Below are 16,686 nucleotides of genomic sequence, written 5' to 3'. Positions count from 1 at the left end.
CCTTAAGCAGGAGAGCCTATAGCTGGGGGCCCCAGGCAAGGTGGGGGTGGGGCGCAGAACAGCTCCATGCTCCTGGAAGGAGTGGGACCTCAGGTGGAAGGGGCAGGGCTGGGGCAATAAGGCCTCCTCCCCACGTAGAGTGCACCACTGCCCCCCAAGCCTCAGAGGAACTTGGAGCAAGCGACATGGCACTCCAGCAGGGATTTAAAGGGCCCGGGGCTCTGGCCACTGCTGCTGTTACAGTAGCAGTGGCTGGGAGCCCTGGGACTTTGAATCACTCGATCCTGGGGCAACTGACCCCCTCCCAAACCTGCACCTGTCAGCAGACCTGTCCTTCGGTATGCTAAACTACTATGTAGGGTCCTAACTGGGCTGGGTCAATCACCCTGCATTCATTAGGCATCCGCAACTTGTTTTCTGGAATCGGTTTAATAAAAAACCCCACCCACCCTAGCCTTTACGGTGGCTCAGAGGAGCCTAGAAAACGTGAAATGAGCATGAACCAATACACTAATCACAGCTTGTATTTGCAGAAAACCTGAAGCAACAGCTCAGGAAGATGTGAACTTCCCTTTCACTTCAGTGGTAATACTCCTACCCAATGACAAGAAGGTTCCTATTCAAATTAACTATTTCACTACTATCCTAACAACAAAGTGGATCACAATCTGCATAGTTTACTGAGAGCAATGTTATTTGATTGATGGCTTTTGGGAGAGGGCCACTAGTATTTTATTTTATTTTATTTTATTTTATTTTATTTTATTTTATTTTTGTCCCCAGTATACTCTGTGGAGTCATAAAGCTAAAGGATTGGCATATATGAGCTCCAGCCAGGGGCTTCAAATCCCATAGAAGCCAGCAGGGCATCCAAGCTCCATAACTAGACAGCACCTGCCACTTCCGAGCAAGAGGGCTCAGGCCAGCATCAGTGGTGACTGTGGGTTCAGGCAGGTTCTCTCCTGGTAGCTGACCTTCCCAGTGCAGGCACTTCACTGAGAGCTGAGATTCTGATGTGGCTAGTAGTGCTCTATCAATAAGCCGGTAGATGGCACTCAAGAATATGTAGCATAGTTCCTGGGTGTGTAGGACCAATAGAACATGGTGTTGTGCACTGCAGATGGCTTCCTTTGGTGGCTCTTTCTCTTGACAAAAGCTCTAAGAAGATGCACATTGTGTTCCCTCCTCAGTGTGGCCATGCCCATAGGTATACCTGAGTCCTTCTGAGGAGAAGCCAGGCCTGAGGAACCCAGGAAAGCCTATGTGCAGATGTTCAAAATACAATCCTGTACGGGTAGAGCTTGGGTGAATACCATGACTTTCTTCTTTCCAGTTCAAGCCCTGATTCCCTATAGCTGGGGGAATGCTTCTCAGAACAGCATGCTATTTGGCTGTGCTCCTCAATGCATTAAACTGATCACTTCCAGTTCACGTCTTAACAATAACCCCAGGGTTTTTTTTTAATTGTGGATGCGCAGGTGCTTGTGCAAAATGGATATGCACCACGTTGTGCCACTGTGATAATTATATACAGAGCTGGCAAGTGAGCCACCTAAGGTAAATGCAAGCTCGTGCAAATTAAGCATGTGCACCTTTAGACATGCACTGGTGGAAAATTCAGAGTTAAAATTAAATCTGTCCACAAAACCTGCTTATGTGATTTACTAAAGTAACCTTGTTGCACAGAAGAGCAATATCTTCATTGCAAGACACAGTGTAATATTGCCAGGCAGAATGAGACATCTCTGTAAGTGCCCCAATGTACTTTGTCTAGTGCAGTGGTCACCAACAAGTAGATAGGGTGATCCTGATTGGTTTGATCTGGAGGCTATCAAGGGCCAGTACTTCAGCTGCCCCTTCCTCTACTCCCTTGTTTCTCCTGCTCCCTGCCCTTAGATCTGACCCATGGGAGCCTCCTGCTTGCTGGACAGGATGGAGGAAACGGAGTGAGCAGGGTGTGAGGCAGGGTCTGGGGCCTCAGAGGAGAGGTAAGGAAAGAGGTAGAGCAAGGCTATTAGGATTTGAGGTAGATTCTGGACTGCATTTAAATTCAAAAAGTGATCTTGTGCTTTTAATGGTTGGAGGCCTCTGCTCTAGTGCTACCACTAGGTTTTACTAATACAAAAACCATCATTGCTGCAGAGGGATAATTTGTGTGGGATCAAAGGTTCAGGGTATTGAAATATTTGAAAGGGAATCTTATTGTGAAGCTACAATGTGTTTTTACTCCCTTGGCCCAGTGGATACCATTTCTTCTGGCCATTTTTGTGCATAGGTTTGTCACCTGAATTCTTGCTATGTCAAATGCAGATGCATACTAAGTGAAGCCACACAATTTGCTCCAAGTATTTATCACCAGGCCTGGTAGCATAATATTTGTTGAATAATTTGACACATGCTATGATTTTTAAAAATATTTATTTGACCAATTTTTTTTTCACATTGTTCACCCAGATTTCTCTGTCAGTATCACCAGGAAGAAAATTGCTGGGCAAAACAGTGCTCTAAGTTACATTGATTTAGTGATGAGTGTCATCTTCTTGAGTTTTAGTAATTCATATTCATTAACCTGGACAATATTGCATTTTTCAGTTCTTAGACCAGCATTTAAAGTGTACAAGCTGTTCCTATTAACTTCAGACTGGCTGATAGCCGTTGTCTTTTGAAAGGCATAAAGCTTGAAGTGGAGAGAAAAATCTTTGAACAGTTATTGGAAATGGTTATTTTTAAATTAATTATTTGGACAATATGTAAGAAATAAATAATTACATACCTCTGGATTGCTTATCTGTATGTGTCACTAAATACTCTGGGCCTAATTCTCATCTCACTTATCCCAATTTTACCCTAAGCGTAACGCCACTGATTCCAGTGAAGCTACTCCTGATTCTACACTGAGACGAATCTGGTTTACTTCAGTGACTTAATTCTGTATGAGCTGGATGACGGGGCAATGGAAGTGCAATGGGGTTATACAAACTCCACACTGGGCAACACAGAGTTAATAAGCTAATGTGGGGTCAGGTGGCCCCACCCTGCTGCACTTGTGAGATGTCCAGACAGGTGATCTAAGTCCTTTCTTATAGGATTGCCAGGTGTCCGGTATTGACCTCAACCGTCCGGTATTTTCACCTCCTGTCCGGTAAAAAAAATCAGAAAATAATGGACACCTAAAATGTCCGGTATTTTCTGATTTTTTTTCCTGGCCAGGAGGCGAAAATCCCGGGTGCTTACCTGGTTCCGCAGGGGAGCCGTCCAGCCCAGAGCAGGGAGACAAGATGGCAGATGGCAGCCTTTTAGGGCCAGAAAGCTTCAAAAGCGTTTCTTAAAGGGGCCACCCTTTTGTTTTTCTCAACAACTTTGGCCTCTTCCTTTTTTTTCTCAACAGAATTTTTTCCCCAGTGTATTTTTTTTTTGGTGGGTGGGAGGAGGGGGGGTCAGTATTTTTGGTTAAACCATCTAGCAACCCAACTTTATTAGCATAATTCTGGCAGTACCCCTGACTACACTGACATGGTAGAGCAGCTGGACACCACAAAGAAGAAGTCTGTGTGAGGAGGGGGTCTGGCCTGTGGCCTAAGAGGAATCCCAATGACAGGTGCAACCTGTCTTTCACACTCACACTTAAATCCTGTCCACAGGCAGTTGCTTTCTACTAGAACAGTGGCTAAAATGGTCCAAAGTCTGCTGAACCTTCCACTGAAGCCTTCCTTAAACATTATTTGACACGTATTTTTTTTGTTTTTATCCATATATTATCTTCTCATCCACACCACATTTGGAGTTCCTCCAGCCACACGCAGCTGTTCCCTCTCTAAAATTACATGTAGTACAGACAAGTTTATTTTGGATTTTGTCTCTAATCTGGTGTGAAGGTCTTTGTTGATATCACTGGCAGACTGGGTCCTGTGGGGAATGGTGAAGGGGATTTGCTCAGGTATTGATGGCATCCATGGAATGAGTTCTGCTCAATGACAGTCCTCAGCAGATTTGTTCCTTTTATTGGGAGATTCAGGCAGATAGACTGAAAGGGATTCCTCCTAGGAAAAGATTGGGTACAGCTGGCAGAGTAGGACTCTAGCACAGCCACCATACCTACGGGTCCCTTCCAGCATGGTCTGCTTGGGAATTTGCACCAGTAATACATTTACTTTGGAAAAAAGAATTAAGACTCTACAAACTCTCCCTGAGTATGCTTTTAAAATAAGTCTAATCCAGTCTGGTGGCACATTGCCCTGCCTTCCAGAAGACTGAGGGTTAGGATGTGCTTGGATATTCCTCATCCATCGCCTGCTGCCAGCTGATTTGGAGAATGTCATTACCATTAGCTTTGAATAGACACATTTCCAGTGATGCTGGAATCTAGAGGCCATGGCAGAGGACTCACGATTCCAGTCAACCCACACAGTTGGGCTAAGCCTGAATTGGTGCCAGACAGCTACATGCATAACTAAAAATGAGACCATAATGAGGTTTAAGCAATTACTGTGAAACCAAGCTTAGAATAAAACCCTAGTGTTCAGAAAATGACTGATTGTGCAGGCTAAGTGTATGCATTGCTGAGAGATGTTGTCTTGAAGGCTGACTTACCAGATACTTAAATTAATCAACTAACAACAAAACTGATGCAGGGACGAATATTAATTTTGACTTTTAAAACCCCTAAAATCTTCTCTGTGTTGCCCTTGTGAATTGGAAGCTTTTTCTTTTTCTTTTTAAACATGCAAAAATATACGTCATTCTCTAAATGTGCTTCTCCAAACACACTGGAAGGCAGATGCATTGCCAGCTTCTCATGATCATAACCACCATTGGCATGACAAATTCAAACCAGATACAGCACCCTTTCAACTTCCTATCCCCTACAAGCCAAATGCTCTTCAGACTTCCTCAATCACATCCCATTGCTTTTCTTTGCAGAGACAGACATCAGGATTTAGCCTAACACCATAGAAGCAGCCTCAACATAACTTAATGCAGCAACTAAAATTCAAACATGAACGCTTTATTCTCTTCTCTCATACTATCGCAATACCTTTGGCAGAAAAATATTGCATCTGGTTCCTGCAAGTTGTGGTTCATGCAAATCTAAATGAAAATTTTCTGAAATATACTTTGTATACATTTTCTTATAAAACCTGTTTCCCTCACATTGTTATGCTTCTCTTTAATCTGGGACATGCACAGAGTCCTTCAATATTAAATGTTATTGTTGAAAGCAAAATATGTTTATCCTGACAGCAACAATGGATGGCCCAAAAACCTGCATTGCATGCCCTGTTGGCTACTTGCCATTAGTACTTGTCCAATACACCAAATAGCCCAGCTGGAACGCTGCCCATTTGGCACGTAATTGCACATTAGCAACTTCCTCTTTGTAAAGTATAAAGGAGGTAGCCGTGCATGGGTTCCAGGTTTGAGGTACTGAAACCACATATGGTCAAAGGCCAAACCAGTGTGTGGGTGTAGAACCAGGAAAAAGCTTGCATGCTTTATTTAAAGAAGATTTCAATCCCGTGGAAAAGAGTTTTGTACATAGTGAATATTTGACATTCAAACTATTAGGAGCAGGCTTTTTATCTGTCTTTTTAACTCATGGGCAACTTTTTGGAAGCTTACTGGAACATCCTATGAAATCAGTATCACTAGGAATAGAATTATAGGAAGGTTAATATTTCCTAATAGAGATGCCCTCCTCCCCCAGGGCTCACCCCAATTTCAAAACCCTTGTAGTGCTGTCTGGCTGGGATTAAACAGAACCTGTAAGCAATGCAATGTGCAAACCTGCCTGATGAGGTTGTGTCAAATAAAGCCACCTCTGGTTTTCTCCATCTCTACTAATTTGATCTATAATGCAATTATTATTGCTTTCTCACTTTGGATACCTAGACCCACCACGATGCATTCCCAACTCTGTAGAAAAGACACCTGTTCTTTGGATTGGGTCTGTTCTAGTCACAGGATCCTTTTCAGAAGATGAAATCTGTTGGCTTAGGTGAGATTGGGGAACATGAGAGGAGAGGAAACGCCCGTGTGACTTCCAACAAGAGATCTATTTTTAATTCCAAGTAATTTTCCGCTCTCCTTTTATGACAATATAACTCTTTCTCTGACACTTGTGATCGCTCAGCAAAGGTCACTGTAGAATAACATAAAGCTCCTTGCCCATCTAAGAACTAATCTCACAATCCCCTTGAGTGCTTGTAAACCTCTCGCCCCATAATAATAACTCAGCACTCTCTCCGCAAAGCAATTTGATAACATTGATGATTTCATTCATCACACTTGGGTGAGGTACGTAAATGTCATCTTCATTTTGAGGTGACGAGGCCAGATTTTCAAATCTGCTCATGGGGGGCAGATTTTCAAAAAGTGCTCAGTATCCAGCAACTCCCATTGTTTTTTCCCTTCTTGTCCACTCTATATGGGAAACCTGGGTTTATATGCTGACTATCTACCCTTGCTTCTTGGAATGACTACATACATGGAGTGTATGTATATGGGGAGAGAGAAGTGATTTTAATAGTACAGGTGCATGGCTTTTAACCCTAGAAATGTCAGTCATTATGTGATTTTTGGAAAATCAGTTAGAACCAGATTTACAAGAGTTTAGCATCCAAAAGCGCTCAATGGTTTTTAATCACACCTCCCTTTGTCTCTCTCTTTGTATAGATATAGATATATTTAATGTATACACACATACCAGTCACTGGGCACTGTGCTTTATAAAATATGTTTGTCTACCTGCAGGATAAAATTTATGGTGAGCGAATACCTGTCATTGCATCTGAAACATCACTTAATTTTCCCATTTAGGAGAATTTCTCAGTTTTGCTTTATAAAACTGGGCAGCTGAATTTTAAATTGCTGCAAAATTTCATCCAATTTCAGCTACTCCTTGAAATGTCACCATCTGCAACTTAAAACAACATTTTGTTTTTTAATTTTGCAGCGTCTCCTCCTTTCTTCCCAGCCCCTACTCCAAAGCAAGGTTTTTTTGCCTTCTCTTCCCCTTTTCTCCTGTCCTGAGTGCAGATGCTGTTACTCACAAGGAAAAGGCTAAGACAGAGAAGTATCTCCATGGAAGCAGAATTCTAATTTAGATGCTGATGTATCAGTGTTTTGCCTCTCATAGGATGATTATGCTGGCACTTTGGCTTTAAGAAAGAGCAAAATAATGATGTAACCAGATGGAGAGTTGATTAAAGCACATCTACTGGTACATATTTTAATGCATTTTCATATAATGGCATGTTATAGCTATATATTCCCTGCTGGAATTCATTATTCTGTGGATGACATCTCAGTTGGCAGCTGTGGAAATAATTAGGTTGCCACCTAGAATTGTGACCTCAGTGGGAAATAAGCAGCAGAAGTAGAGGAAATATTAAGCCACGAGGATCCCGATTTTACACAGATTTCATTAGGACTGAGGGAAGAGTTGAGATCCTGGCCTGCAAAACAGAAGCTTTCTAAATAAGTTCCTGTCCACAACTGGCTGTAAGCCACCAACTGCTCTTTGATACATGTGTGCTTCGTTTATGCAGCCTGTCGATGAAACTGAAAGATGGAAGAAGCATCTAGGTTGATTGTAAATATGTTTGGCCTAATACATTTCAAGTACTGAGGTAGAAAAGAGGAGTCAGACCTCATTCTCAGCAACTCTATATTTCTGCCATGCTTATTATGCATGTGGCCTTGTGTCTATGGATAAGAACTTCCTAAGGCCATGTTTCAGAGCAGCTATTCCTCTTCTCTTGTTCCCCCAAATCTTGTTGTGTGGGGGGGAAGGGAGAAGAGGATTTACAATTCTGAAGTCTGTTGGTGCTAGTCCCCGGTGGGGCAGAAGGAGATCTCTGGAGGGATCTAAAATATTTCTTCCTCTCCCACACCAGGAATTGATTTGTTTTGCTATGCATCATCCAGCTGAAATTTGCTGATAATTTGGCTCAAATTTGTTGAAAACTTCATGAGTCGAGTTTGAGTTATTGGCAAAGCCCAAACCCTAGAAGGTTTTGCTTGATTTTTCATATGAAAATGACAAATGGCTCCCTCAACTGACCATGCTCCCGCTGAAGCATCAATCCCATCTCTGGCTGGCACCTTCAACTTTGGAAATTGCCTTCATTTTCCAGAGAAAAGTATGTATGCTAGGTATTTTTGGAGAGCACATATTTAATCTCCTGCAAAATACAAAGTGACCCATTTCATTCCCTATATTCACTGTCTTTACATTTCTCTCAGCATTAGCCACAATGAACAGAATTCCTAGCTTGTTTAGTGTCTTCATCTGTGTGATCTAAAGACCTCTAACCAAAACTACACTGCACCTTTTGGAGAAAGTAGCATTCAGCTTGGAGAAAAGTGACTGCACAAAGAAAAAAGTTTTAGAATGGCTTTCAAATCTGCGTGGAAGTGAAGTTAACATGTTATTGTCTCTGTATAGTTTTATTTTAGGTTGTTTAGCTTCTGATAAAATGTGGACTTTGCACCATGTGAAATGTATTTAGACTCTTTGCTCAAATGAAAAATGAGCCCTTATCTGCGCCAGGGTTAAAGCGTATGCGGGGGAGGGGGGGAGCTGAAAGAATCTCACAGGCTGCCAATGGAAATAACTGCTGGAAGATTTTACTGTGCATTTTAATTGAAACCACATAAAGCATATTATGAGTTCTTTCTGAGGGGAAAAGTGGCAGAAAGGACAGGGTGACATCAGAGAGGGTGTAACAGCATGCTACAGTAAGTATTTATGCTGTCTGTAGGCTACGGACTTGACTACACTGTAGCTGTGTCTAGACTGGCAAGTTTTTCCAGAAAATCAGCCGCTTTTCCGGAAAAACTTGCCAGCTGTCTACACTGGCTGCTTGAATTTCCGGAAAAGCACTGACAATCTCATGTAAGATTGTCAGTGTTCTTCCGCAAATACAATGACTCTCCCATTCAGGAAAAAGCCTCTTGCACAAATGCTTTTGCTCAAGAGGGCCAGTGTAGACAGCTGAGAACCGTTTTGCGCAAAAAAGCCCTGATGGCGAAAATGGCGACCGGGGCTTTCTTGCGCAAAACCGCATCTAGATTGGCATGGACGTTTTCTGCAAAAAGTGCTTTTGCACAAAAGCGTCTGTGCCAATCTAGATGCTCTTTTCCACAAATGCTTTTAACGGAAAAACTTTTCCGTTAAAAGCATTTGCGGAAAATCATGCCAGTCTATATGCAGCCACGATGTATAGCACAGTAACAACCATGAAGTCCTTGGTGGCCAGTGATTTGTTACTGAACGACTGCTGCTTCTGTGAGCACAGAGTGGGCATGGTATAGATAGTGCTGGTTTGGTGCCAAAAATACAATTACTGTAGGCAGCAGAAAAGTATAAATTAGTTATTGGAAAGGGAGCCACCAGTTTAGATACGGATAGAGGATGTTTTTGGAGAAGGCTAATACGATGTAGCATCACTGACCTCGATTTCAGGCAGTACTTATGGACTAAGGGCTACATGCAGGGAACTCCAGATCAAATGAGCATTAGTTGCAATGTTAGTAGCAACAATCACAAGCTGGGTGCGAGTCCAAGGTAAATAGCAAAGTCGAAACAAGGTAAAGACTGTTGACTCCACTCGGAGTTAATGCCATTGCAACTGGAAAAACTATTCATTTCATTAAATGGTAGATGCAGATAAACTGGTTCTGATGAAGATATTGCTGACTGAGATCTAAGTTGATGCGGTTAGTTTGTTCAGTAAAAAGTGACTAATTTCTTCAGGTATAGGGTAACATTTACTAATTCAAAGGCAAATACCACATCAAAAAGCAGAGAATCCTGATACAGAAAGAGGTTATTAAGGACTAAAGCTGTTTGAAAATGCAGAAAAAAATATTGCCAACTTTTTTTTAATGCTTTGATGAAATGTTGACTTTTCCAAAAGCATTGTCCCCTTGACAAGCTGGCCCAAAATTGGTTCTTTGTCAAAAAAAATTTCCACAAAAAAAACTTTTATTGAAAAAATTATCTCTACTCTTGTAAAAACGTGCTTAGAACTTGCTAGCTCTTAGGTGCTTAGTTGCATTTACCAGCTTGGGCTGATGGCTCAGCTAAAGACAAGTGATGCCAGGAGTATGTAATTTGTATAACACTCTAATGTGCTGTGCTCTAATTACCCGTATAGATTCGGCTTGTGTGGTCTAAAAGATCCCTAGGGGCATGTCTACACTACAGCACTAATTCGAACTAACTTAATTTGAATAAATTAATTCGAACTAAGCTAATTTGAATTAGTACATCTAGACCTAAAAACTAATTCGAATTAGCGTTTTGCTAATTCGAACTAGCATGTCCACATTGAGTGGACCCTGAACTGAAGTTAAGGCTGGCCGGAACCAGTGCCGGCAGGGCATCTGGTTAGGACTTAGAGTGTGGAGCTGCTGCCTCAGGCTAGCCAAGGGCAGTGCTTAAAGGGACCCGACCCCCACCCCGGACAGACAGTTCTCAGGGTTACGCGCTTGCTTGTCTACCTCGATGAGGGACAGCAAAGCAGTCCTGTCTTGGAGTGCCCTGAGTGCCCACACTTGGCACATCACAGCACTTGGCCATCAGCCCGGCTGCACTTGCTGCAGGCTGCCATCTGGCGGGGGGTCAATCGGGAGGCTGTCAGGATCCACGAGGCCCTGCAGGAGAGCTTCCCCCCCGAGGAGCCCGCAGAGCCACCCCAGTCCTACCCATTGGGGGCTTGTGCCACATTCCTCTCTCACCTCCTTCCACTTACCCCACCCTAGCCTCTCTTCCTGATGTAAAAAATAAAGGACATGTGTGTTCAAAAATAGAAACTCTCTTTATTTAACAAAACTGGGGCGGGGGGATTAACCTCTGGGGAGACTGGGAAAAGGAGGTGGGAGAGGGGAAGAAAGAGGGGAGGGGGAAACCTGGGAGGAGGGAGCTGGAAAGGGGAAGCCAGGGGAAGAAGGAGGAGGGGAAATATAAAACTATGGTACGCCATATCTTCAGTACTGTGTACAGATGTGGTCTCCTCATCTCAAAAAAGATATTTTGGCCTTGGAAAGGGTTCAGAAAAGGGCAACTAAAATGATTAGGGGTTTGGAACAGGTCCCATATGAAGAGAGGCTAAAGAGACTGGGATTTTCAGCTTAGAAAAGAGGAGACTGAGGGGGGATATGATAAAGGTCTATAAAATCATGAGTGGTGTGGAGAGGGTGAATAAAGAAAAGTTCTTCATTAGTTCCCATAATAGAAGGACTAGAGGACACCAAATGAAATTAATGGGTGGCAGGTTTAAAACTAATAAGCGAAAGTTCTTCTTCACACAGCACATAGTTAACCTGTGGAACTCCTTGCCACAGGAGTCTGTGAAGGCTAGAACTATAACAGAGTTTAAAAAGAAGTTAGATAAATTCATGGAGTTTGGGTCCATGGAGTGCTTTTAGCCAGGGGGTAGGAACGGTGTCCCTGGCCTCTGTTTGTGGCAGGCTGGAGATGGATGGCAGAAGACAAATGGCTTGGTCATTGTCTTTGGTCCATCCCCTCTGGGGTACCTGGTGTTGGCCGCTGTTGGCAGACAGGCTACTGGGCTAGATAGACCTTTGGTCTGACCCAGTATGGCCATTCTTATGTTCTTATGTTCTAAGCTCAGGGCTCAAAGTCGGGGATCCCACTGGACCAACTTGATTTTCATGCAAACCTGCTCCTGGGTTCTCATGTGGCCTTTGGTGGCCAGGCTGGCAGCTATCCTGCCTTAGACGGCCGCTTTTCTGTGGCTAGTGTGGAGATTGTGGATGTTGGAGACCTCCCCCGAAACCTTGATGAGGTCCACGATCTTCGCACTAGACCAGGTGGACGCCTGTCTCTTGTGGCCCCGAGTAGGCTCTTGGGAGCCGCCAGCCTGGTCCTGGGAAGAGGCGGAGGGCCGGCTGGCAGCGGGTGGCTGGTTCATGCTGTGCCAGGTGCAGGGTCTGCTGGCTGGTTGCTGGCAGGCTTGCAACTGGCACAAGCACTGTAGCCAGACCGTGCCCTTTAAGGGCTCTGGGGCTGGGAGGGGGGCAGAGTGGCCACCAGGGCAAGCTGGGGAGGGCTAGCCTCCAACTAGTTCGAATTAAGTGTCTACACAGCCCTTAATTCGAACTACTTAATTCAAACTAGTCGTTAGTCCTAGTAGAATGAGGTTTACCTAGTTCGAATTAAGTGCTCCGCTAGTTCGAATTAAGTTCGAACTAGCAGTTTGTATGTATAGACACTATGAAAGTTAATTCGAACTAACGGCTGTTAGTTCGAATTAACTTTGTAGTGTAGACATACCGTAGTTTATGTATCTAGACACATCAGCATACTCTACCTAGGACAGGTGGAGTGCAGAACATTAGAATATGTTACAAATCACACCCCTCTCATGTGATTTGGAACATCATGCAAGTATTAAAGCCTTATTAAACTCTTACCCTTGTCTCCATTAAACTGCCCGTGGCACCTCTTTATAATGTCTACTCTACTTCCCATGATAAATAATAATCTACTGTCTCCTGCAAACCAATTTAAATCCTAAACCAGGGCTATTGTAATGATAACAACCCTGCAGAGTTAGGTGATGCAATGGGTGGTTACTCAATAGCTTTTATTTTCTAAATCTGTCCACAGCTGCAAAAATGCGTGTAGCAATTGGTGGGAGTAGACATGTCTTTTCCTAATCCCCTCTTGTCCAAACTAGAAATACACTTCAAAGTTCAGCACAGCTCACTCCTCCAAAGAGACAGGATGCTTTAAGACAGGACTGAGATGCAGGGATGAAGGTGAGGAGCTCAGATCTGCACTATTCTCAGCTACAGCTATATTCAGCAGAGCTAGTCAAAACAATTCAAACGTCATGGTTTTCTAGGTTAAAGAAGTGAGACGTGTTTTTCACATAAATTTGCCCATTTTTCAACCAGCTCTGACACCTTCTTCCTACTGAATAGAAGCTCCAAAATGAAGCAATGCTGCCTTTCTGTGCATTTATGCCTGGACAAGGATGATAGCATTTCTATTATGCCACTCAGTTACCAGTGGGAAACTGAACTGTCTTCGCGATAGTTACCCATAATATCAGAGCTGTAATATGAGACACAGAACAGATAGAGAGTGTACATAATCAGTAACACAGACATTAGAAACTAGTTCTTAAAAATTAGCCATATTAAACTCCATTCACCAGTCCTTGCCCTCTATATTACATCAGTCCATCCTCTCTTTGCTACTGTCTACATGAATAATTTCCATCTCTTACAATTCCATCTCTCCCATTCTGCTCCTTTCTTCACAAGCCTTTTTCTCTTTGTGCTTGTCCAAGTTGTTGAACCCAGGTCTCTAAGCAGTGCTTCCCTCTTCCACTAAACATTTTGGAGCTACTTTTCCATTTGTCTGAAGGATAAAAATGAGGAACTGTCGAAGCATCGCTTAAAATGAGATGAATGACTTTCCTATTGTATGTTTGACTTTCAAAATGTAGGAACAACCTTTTTATTTTACTTTGATCAACAAAGGCTGTTACTGCACAATGCTAAATAAATCAACATCATCACTTGGGTAGTAACTTACAACGCTGAGGAGACTGGTACTGATATCACATTTTTTAAAATGAATGTTCCTTATAACTGGCTAATACAGGAGTGAGCAATAAAAGGTGGTGGTTCACCAGGGTTAGCCTCTGGCGGGTCACGGCTGCTATATTTAGCTGTCACCACAGGTGCAGGTGATTGTAGCTCCCATTGGTTGCGGTTCACCATTCTCAGCCAATGGGAGCTGCAGGAAGTGGCATGGACTGGGTCACCACTTCCTGGGGCTCCAATGGAGTGGGAACAGCAATCTCTGGCCAACAATCACCTGTACCTGCAGAGGCTCAATTAAAGATAGTGGTGTCGGGATGCCCCCGGCTAACTCTCATGAACCGGATGTGGCCAGCAGGTTGGAATTTGCCTGCTCTGGGCTAACATCTTGTTATTGTAATAGGCATGTCACCAGCATGAGGAGCATTTTAAAGGGTGCTACAAAGGATAATTCCATCCAATCTTCCTTATCAACTGAACATTTTATCTCAAGTCCTTGAAGAATTATAGATCCTCATCTCCCATTTGCAAATCACTGTTACAATACAACTCTTATTGATTAGCATACTTGTTAAAGTACTGCCAGGCTGCAGGGATGAATGGCTCGCTCCATTCAGTTTCAGAATAGGATTTCTAAAGTGGATTGCTCATGTTTAATGCACCTCAAAGATTTTACCTCAATGTTAGGACTGTGAAAGCATTGCTATTCCCCTGTGATCATACAAAAGAGATTTAGGTTGACACACTGACCTCTGTTTAGAATTTAGATGCCATCCTTCAGGCAGTATAGTCACAGAGGAGAGAGATGCAATGAAGGAAGTGCTGTCTTGCCAAAGATTCATCCCCAAAGATTCAGTGGAACAAGAAGATAAATAAGTTGATGTTTGCAGATCATTTTCTGTCTCTTTCTTCACTTCCCACTTCACAGAAAATAAAGAAAAAATTAAACTAACTTATAAGAATGGCCATACTAGATCAGACCAAAGGTCCATCTAGCCCAGTATCCTGTCTGCCAACAGTGGCCAATGCCAGGTGCTCCCAAGGGAATGAACAGAACAGGTAATTATCAGGTGATCCATCACCTGTTGCTCATTTCCAGCTTCTGACAATCAGAGGTTAGGGACACCATTCCTGACCATCCTGGCTAATAGCCATTGGTGGATCAATCCTCTTCAAATTTATCTAGCTCTTTTTTTGAGCCCTGTTAAAGTCCCGGCTTTCATAAAATCTTCTGGCAAGGAGTTCTACAGGTTGACTGTGCCTTGTGTAAAGAAATATTTCCTTTTGTTTGTTTTAAGTCTGCTACCTATTAATTTTGTTTGGTGACCCATAGTTCTTATGTTATGAGAAGGAGTAAATAACTTTCCCTTATTTATTTTCTCCACTCCATCATGATTTTATAGATCTCTAGTATATCCCCCCTTAGTTTTCTCTTTTGCAAGCAGAAAAGTCCCAGACTTTTTAATCTCTCTTCATATGGCATTGAGTGGATGTTTTCAGAGAACTATCCCCAGTGATTCCAAATGTTTTTCTTGATTGGTAACAGCTAATTTAATCTCTTATCATGTTATACATATAGTTGGGATTATGTTTTTCAATATGCATTACTTTGCATTTATCAACATTAACTTTTATGTGGACATTTTCATGATAAAAAGGCTATTACCTCCTATACATAAAAAAGCATGTGTACAAGCCTGAGGCATAGCATGCCTACAGGAATGAAGAAAGGGGAAAGCCAGCTGTGGCTGGCTCTGTTTACATGAATTGTAATGTTTACACATAATTCCACCTGAGTGTAGCTTTAGTTGGGACTTGTGTATGTTCTGATAAGGGTATGTGATAATAGACTATTTATTTATCCTTGCCAGGAAAGGGCCTAGAGTTTATGCAGGCTATGCCTTGGGCCAGAGGTCATCCTGATTGCATGGATATATGGGTGGGTGAATGTAGCTCATGCTCAGCAAGTAAATAGGGGAAAGGGCTGTGAAGTGTTATCCAGCATCCTTGGATAGCTTTGCACTCAGTTCTCCACCTGGAGATTTTCTTTCCTGTGTGGAGGAATCTGCTGGGCAGCAAGAAAAGCAGAGCTGAGCCTACAGCTAGTCTGGAAGCAGCATGGAGCTGATTTCATGTCTGAGCCCACACAGGCTGGTGGAAGAAGGACTGAAATTGCTGGACTGTGCCTCTCAGTTGCACAGTGGAGCAGGGCCCAATTTTCTTCCATTGACAAGAGCAAGTCAATGGAAGAGAGCCACCACTAGATGCTCTTGACCACCACTGTAATTAATTTGACCCATCAGGGGTGCTTTATGTGGGTGGGATTTGTGTGGAACAGAATTCCGTATCGCCATGAGCTAAACAGTTGTTATCTGGGTTGGGAGGGGTAGGTGTTTAAATTGCTGGTGTTTTGATGTAGGTTTCTCAGTTTCTCTTTTATGAAAATAAAAAATATATTTGTGTTCGCATGCTCCAATGGACTCTTGAGTACTGTGCAAGTGGGAGGGAAATGTCTGCAAAGGGTGGTTTTATTTCATTTCCCAGAGACAGGAATAAGACTATAAAGATATTGTCAACAAAGCCTCTGTCGAAAAAGAGCATCTAGACTACGATCAGCATTGTCGAAAAAGCAAGCCACTGTTTCGAAAGAGAGTCTAGACGCTGTCTTTTGAAAAAGCACAGTTTCCACGCAATAGTGCTTTTTTCCGAAAGAGTACTTTCGAAAAAAGGTGTTATTCCTCGTAAAATGAGGTTTACTGCTGTCGATAAAACTGCCGCGTTCTGTCGACTTACTGTTGACAGAACGTGGCGGTAGTGTAGACGCAGGTATAGTTTTGTCGACAACAGACAACTTTTGTCGACAAAACTCTATAGTCTAGACACACCCTAAGTATGGCCATACTGGGTCAGGACCAATGGGCCATCTAGCCCAGTATTCTGCTTTCTGACAGTCATCTGCGTTGCTTCCTTCAGAGGGAATGAACAGAACAGAGCAATTTTGACTAGAGAACAATCTCCTGTCTTTTAGTCCCAGTTTCTGGCAGTCAGTGGTGTAGCCTGCCCCCCACAGCTTGGGGTTGCATCCTCAACCATCCTGGCTAAAGG

The 16,686-nt window shown here is 43.0% G+C and overlaps 1 long non-coding RNA gene across 1 annotated transcript in view; it reads right to left on the bottom strand.

Annotated features, from left to right (window-relative positions):
* LOC142818725 (uncharacterized) overlaps positions 1 to 14,926 on the bottom strand; it is a 74,176-nt gene extending 59,250 nt beyond the window's left edge. The window contains exon 1 of the long non-coding RNA XR_012896341.2: positions 14,332 to 14,926. This is a non-coding gene — a long non-coding RNA (uncharacterized LOC142818725). The remainder of the gene's footprint in view (positions 1 to 14,331) is intronic.
* Positions 14,927 to 16,686: the final 1,760 nt, after the last annotated feature.

This window comes from Pelodiscus sinensis, chromosome 16, assembly GCF_052426305.1.
Source record: "Pelodiscus sinensis isolate ZL-2025 chromosome 16, ASM5242630v1, whole genome shotgun sequence".
Classification (NCBI taxonomy): Eukaryota; Metazoa; Chordata; order Testudines; family Trionychidae; genus Pelodiscus; species Pelodiscus sinensis.
Note: the sequence above shows the minus strand (reverse complement) of the source record. Positions and strands in the feature narration are given on the sequence as shown.